At 39.5% G+C, this 6,162-nt stretch overlaps 1 pseudogene; it reads left to right on the top strand.

Moving 5' to 3' along the window:
* Positions 1–3,707: 3,707 nt before the first annotated feature.
* On the top strand, positions 3,708–5,103 carry LOC122655481 (annotated as a pseudogene).
* Positions 5,104–6,162: the final 1,059 nt, after the last annotated feature.

Raw genomic sequence — 6,162 nt, 5'->3', positions numbered from 1 at the left:
CCAAGACCTTACCATTTAGAAACTAGAAACTCATGAAATTGAGGATTAAACCAAGTTGCCTGAAAATGAACTTCTTTTTCAAAGCCCAAAGAAGGGAGAGACTGAAGAGCTGCTTCCCTCCACAAGGAGATCCAAGTTGGATTACTAAAACCCCCCATCCAAGAGCATCCTTGATGAGATTTGGGGGATTTTGTCTATTTGCAAAGTAGAATAGGACACTAACAAAGGCAGTTCAGGTGTGTGCTCAGGTATTGGGCAGCAAGGGGGTGTGTGCTCAGTTGTAGGGCGGCAAGGGGGGGTGTGCTCAGTTGTAGGGCAGCAAGGGGGGGTATGCTCAGGTATTGGGCAGCAGGGGGTGTATGCTCAGGTATTGGGCAGGAAGGGGGGTGTGTGTGCTCAGGTGTAGGGCAGCAAGGGGTGTGTGTGTGCAGGTGTAGGACAGCAAGGGGGGTGTGTGCTCAAGTATTGGCCAGCAAGGGGTGTGTGTGTGCTCAGGTGTAGGGCAGCAAGGGGGGATGTGTGTTCAGGTCAAATTGGGCAGCAAGGGGTGTGTGTGCTCAGGTATTGGGCAGCAAAGGGGGGGGGTGTGTGCTCAGTTATAGGGCTTAGTAGCACTCCCTTTTCTTGGGGTCCTACCTGTTCTCTTATCTTCCCAACAGGGAATTGATAAGCTTAGAAAATCTGATATACTACTTTTATTAAGAGGGTTCCTCACCCTTCTTGAAATCCATGAATGAGTTCTTTAACAGTTTTAAGCAATTGGCATTAATAGTGTATGGATTTGGCATTATATAACTGATTATCAAATGAAAGAGGAAGAAAGAAAGAGATTAGTATGAAAATTTTGAATTTTTCTTTGATGATTAAACATATGGCCCTTTTCTAAGCTCCACTCCTTGGATGGAGGATGCAAGCTTGCAATGACACTATCTGAAAGTGAAAAGAAGACAACCATGCTCCCCTTCTCCCCCATTAGTTTCTTTTTATGGGATCCAAGTGGGGGAATGTGAGTTGGAAAGCTTTCAATTGGGGTATAAATCCATGCACTAAATCCGTTTGAGAAAGTGAAATTGAGTATTAGTATCTTCGTAGGCCTACTTTTGTTTTTATTCAACATTTCATATTCTCCTCAGCAGCCTTAGTACCCATTGAGTTAGCTTGAGACAGAGTTAATTAGATTTGAATGGGATGCAATAGCTATCTCAAAAATTGTTGGAGTCTTCCTTGGTAAGTAGGTTTTGAATCTCACTCCTTGGAGTCTTCCTTGGTAAGTAGGTTTTCGCACTTGTACAGAAGTGTTTGTTTCCTTTCTACTGTTGGAATATATATCATGATTCCTTTTTTTTCATTTTTCTGGTTATGTTGTTTGAACTTTATGGAATTGATGTCGGAAATACAACCTATATTTACTTAAATGTGGTGTTAGTGATTAAAAATGGTAGTTTAGTTTGGTTTGGCATTATCAATGAAATTAAAGTGTCAAGATGATGACTTGGAAAGTTGGATATGGTTTGCCACTTCTTAGTGTGAAGATGATGACTTGTCAAGATGATCTCTTTTTGTTTCTTTTAGTCCTTCAAAGGATTTTTACTTATGTGTAATTTGTTCATCTATGTTTCCTTCAGGTCCAATGAAGTTAGAAGCTAGAAAGTTCCAACTATGAAATTCGAAAGGATGAAAATTGGAAGGAGGACTAGATTATGATGTTCTTGATCTGCAATGTGGACAGCAACGGTGATGAAGTACTTTATTGGAAGGAGTACTAGATTATGATGTTCCTTTGCCTAGAAACTTTTTCTCTCTGGGTTTTTTTTGTTGGTGTCAAGATGATTGAAAGTGAATTTTAAAGGAATACTAGCCTTTTGAGTTTTTTGTGTTAATGGAAAGCAATGAATTAATGCAATGTTTATATGGATTTTGTAGTTAATAGTTTTTCTTTTATGGAATGAATATTATATATAGATGTAAATTGCAGGTGAAAATATCCTTTTCTGAATTATAAATGAAAAAAACAAAAAAATAATTTTTGCCGATGGTAAACTTATTACCGTCGCTAAAGATTTATTTTTACCGACAGTTATTTAATTGTCCGTCGTATAAATTAGATTTTCTCTGACGGTACACAAAAGGCCGTCATCTAATATTTACATTTTTAGTGACGATTAAAACCGTCGCTAAAAATACATTTTCCACGACGCTTTATGTTTTCGTCGCTAAATATATATTTATGGCAACGAAAGCATAAATGTCGCCATAAATATATTTTTAGCGACGAAAACATAAAGCGTCGTGGAAAATGTATTTTTAGCGACGGTAATATAAAACGTCACTAAAAATGATTTTGCTAGACGGTAGCAGTTTTACCGTCGCGATTTTCCCCGACGCCAGTTTAGCCGACGGACTGGCTACGGTTAAATTTACCGTTGCTTATATTTTTAGCGACAGATATCTATTTTTGGCGACAATTTATTACCGTCGCGAAAAATCATATTTCTTGTAGTGAAAACAATATCGAACATTGGAAGGCAAAGAGAACATCTCATTTGAGGAAAAGAAAAATAGACATACAGGTGTTAGTGTACCCATGGTTTGAGATATCGGCCGATCTGGATCGATATTGATACAAGCCGATCTCGATACCAAATTGATCTTGTATCATTGGAATGGTAGGTATCAAAGGTAAAATTGTCCCAAAAAAATAAACTTTTGTTAAAAGAAAAATCAGGGCTAAAACCATCGATTCAATTTAATCCGCGTATCGATTTATGTCGATATCGTATCAATTTCCAAGGTGACACTATCACACCGATCCTCAATTTGATACCGTGCATTTAAATCATGAGTTCCGTGCGCGGTAGCTCAAAAGACCTTGTCCTTTCTTGTTTTAAGTTAAAATCTATACCCTTTCTTAATGCATTTTCTGTAAAAGATTTTTTTTTTTTTTTTTTGCAAATTTAATCGGGATCCTCTGCTACTGCTGCCCATGTGGCCGGCTTGCAGCCTCACACAAGCAGGGGGTGGACGGATTTTAATCCTCTCATTGACTTCTGTTTTGTTTTTTGGATTTGGGATCTTATATATATTTCTTTAAGGGGGGTTGGGGAACTGGGGAGCGGGGGCTACAGCTCACCAACTGAACTAGACAATTGTTATTGACTTCTGTTTTTTTTTTTTTTCCTTAGGCGGGGTGGGGGGTGGAGGGTGAGGAAGGTAACAGCTAGGAGACTAAAACTCGAGACCTCGTGGTGAGCATGGGCATGAATCACATCACAGCTAACCAACTGCGCTAGGCAACTGTTGTTGACTTCTGTTTGTTTTTTTTTTTTCTTGAGCTCAACATTGTTGGATATCTCCACGTGTTGACATCTCCACCCTGAACAATTGCACTACATACTTTTTAAGGAATTAGAGAGGATTATTTTTCGGGGTGGACCCTACATGGACCCCACCTGAGCAGAGGGTGCTCCGATAGTGGATAGGGCTGTCATTCCAGCTCTATGTGTCTAAGGCTACATGCCAGCCGCACGGGAAGCGGCAGCAGAAGATCCAAATCCGTGCAAATTTCATTTTCTTTCGTCTTTGGTTGGTTAGTTTAAAAGCGACACGTCAACGACAAAGGTCGTTCTTCTTTGTGGGACTCGGACATAAATCAGTTCCCAAAGGAAACAAGAAAGGGAATATAACCTTAAACCCTTGCGCTGGTTTCTATGGCTCCTCTATTGCATTTGCATAACGGCGTTGTCTGTCATGACGATGACAATAATGCCGTTTGCAAGATGCAAAAGCTCTCCACTTTCATATCTGAATCTGAAATTCGCGAAGAATTCTTGCACCACCAGTCTGGAGTCGCTCGGATCAACAACGGCAGCTTCGGTTGCTGTCCGGCTTCCATTATCGCTGCTCGTCAAAAATGGCAGCTTCGATTTCTTCAGCAACCAGATGATTTCTCCTACAATCATTTAAAGAAAGCGATTTTTGAATCGAGGACTGTGATTAAAGAACTGATAAACGCTGAAGATGTCGATGAGGTCTCCATTGTTGATAACGCCACAACTGCTGTGGCAATTGTGCTACAACAGATTTGTTGGGAGTTTGTCGAGGGGAGGTTTCAGAGAGGAGACGCTGTGGTCATGCTTCACAATGCATTTGGCTCCGTAAAGAAATCGATCCAGGCGTACGTTTGTCGTGCTGGGGCTTGCGTAATTGAAGTCCACTTGCCGTTTCCCGTAAGTTCGAACGAAGAAATTATTGTTGAGTTTCGGAAAGCTTTAGAGAAAGGTAAATCTAATGGCAGGAAAGTTAGGTTAGCAGTAATTGATCATATCACTTCGATGCCAAGCGTTGTCATCCCAGTCAAGGAGTTAGTTAAGATATGTAGGGAAGAAGGTGTTGATCAGGTATTGGTAGATGCTGCTCATTCAATTGGTTCTGTCGAGGTTGACGTGAAAGACATTGGAGCAGATTTTTACACTAGTAATTTGCACAAGTGGTTTTTCTGTCCACCTTCTGTTGCATTTCTGCACTGTAGAAAATCATCATCATCATCATCATCATCAAACTCGTTGAACGTGCACCATCCGGTGGTTTCTTATGAATATGGTAAAGGGTTGGCCACAGAAAGTGCTTGGATTGGGACGAGAGACTATAGTTCTCAGCTTGTTGTGCCATCGGTTTTGGATTTCATTAATAGGTTCAAAGGTGGAATTGAAGGAATTAGGAAAAGGAATCATGATGCCGTTGTTCAAATGGGTGAGATGCTTGCCAAGGCTTGGGGAACTCAGCTTGGGTCACCGCCTGATATGTGTCCGAGCATGGTCATGGTTGGCTTACCTGCAAGCCTGGGGATTTCAAGTGAAGAGAGCACGCTCAAATTGAGGGCCCATTTGCGGGACCGGTTTGGCATTGAAGTGGCAATATATTATCAAGCACCGAAAGAGGGTGATGAGTGGAACCCGGGACAAGAATGATTGTCTAACCGGTTATGCCAGGATTTCTCATCAAATTTACAACAGAGAAGACGATTACTACAAGTTTAGGGATGCGATAAACAAACTTGTACGGAGTGGTTTCACTTCCAAGATGCTTCTCCCTCTCCCGAACTGACTGATAAGGTATGCTTAATTTTGGTCTTGGAATTTTGGTTTCTCCCCGGCCTTTTTATGCTGTTAATTAGCTTTTTGTTAGATATCTCTTTAATTTCTCTTGCCACATGTTAATAAAAAGAAAGGTAGAACGATTAAGTTTATTTTTGCCGACAACAAATGGATGGAGCTTCAGTGATCCATAACAAACACAGTGACATAATTTATTTATTTTTTGTTGGATGAACAGTGAAATAATTGTTATTATTATTATTATTATTATTATCTGGTATGTGACCAAAGTGGTCATGGGTTAATGTGTTTAACGTCAATGGGTGGTTGGTGCAACGGTTAAATGGCTCAGAAGACCTTTTCCCTTCTAGGTTTAAAAGTTAAAATCCATACCTTTTTAAAATGCATTTTTCATAAAAGAAATTTTTTTTTTTTTGGTAAGAGCGCTTTATGTAGAGATTAAAGAGTAGAAATTTTCTACCCAAAAAAAAAAGAGTGCAAATTTAATCAGGATCCTCTGCTACTATTGCCCATGTGGCCGACTTGCAGCCTCACAAAGGCAGGGGGTGGATGGATTTTAATCCTCTCATTGATTTCTTTTTCTTTTTTTAGAATTGAGAACTTATATATATTTCTTTAGGGAGGAAACAGGGGAGGGGGGAAGTAAGGGTGTCAAAATCAAACCAAAACTGAAATCGAACCGTTTATATCGCAATCGTAAAACCATTTAATAAATGGTTCGGTTATGGTTTCAAAATTGAGGTCATTTAATTAAACGGTTTGAATTGAACCGAACCGTTTAATATTCTTAAATGTACATAAATGTGCCAAAATCAAATAGAAACCGTCCCACCGTACCATTTAAAATCAAATCCGTGAAACCGCTTTAATAAATAGTTCGATAATGGTTTCACAATCGAGGTCTTTTAATTAAACATTTTGAATCGAACCGAATCGTGAAACCATTTAATAAATAGTTCGGTTATGGTTTCATAATTGAGGTCGTTTAATTAAATATTTTGAACCGAACCGAACTGTTTAACCAAAATCAGACCGTTTAACACTTCTA

This window comes from Telopea speciosissima, chromosome 3, assembly GCF_018873765.1.
Source record: "Telopea speciosissima isolate NSW1024214 ecotype Mountain lineage chromosome 3, Tspe_v1, whole genome shotgun sequence".
NCBI lineage: Eukaryota > Viridiplantae > Streptophyta > Magnoliopsida > Proteales > Proteaceae > Telopea > Telopea speciosissima.
Note: the sequence above shows the minus strand (reverse complement) of the source record. Positions and strands in the feature narration are given on the sequence as shown.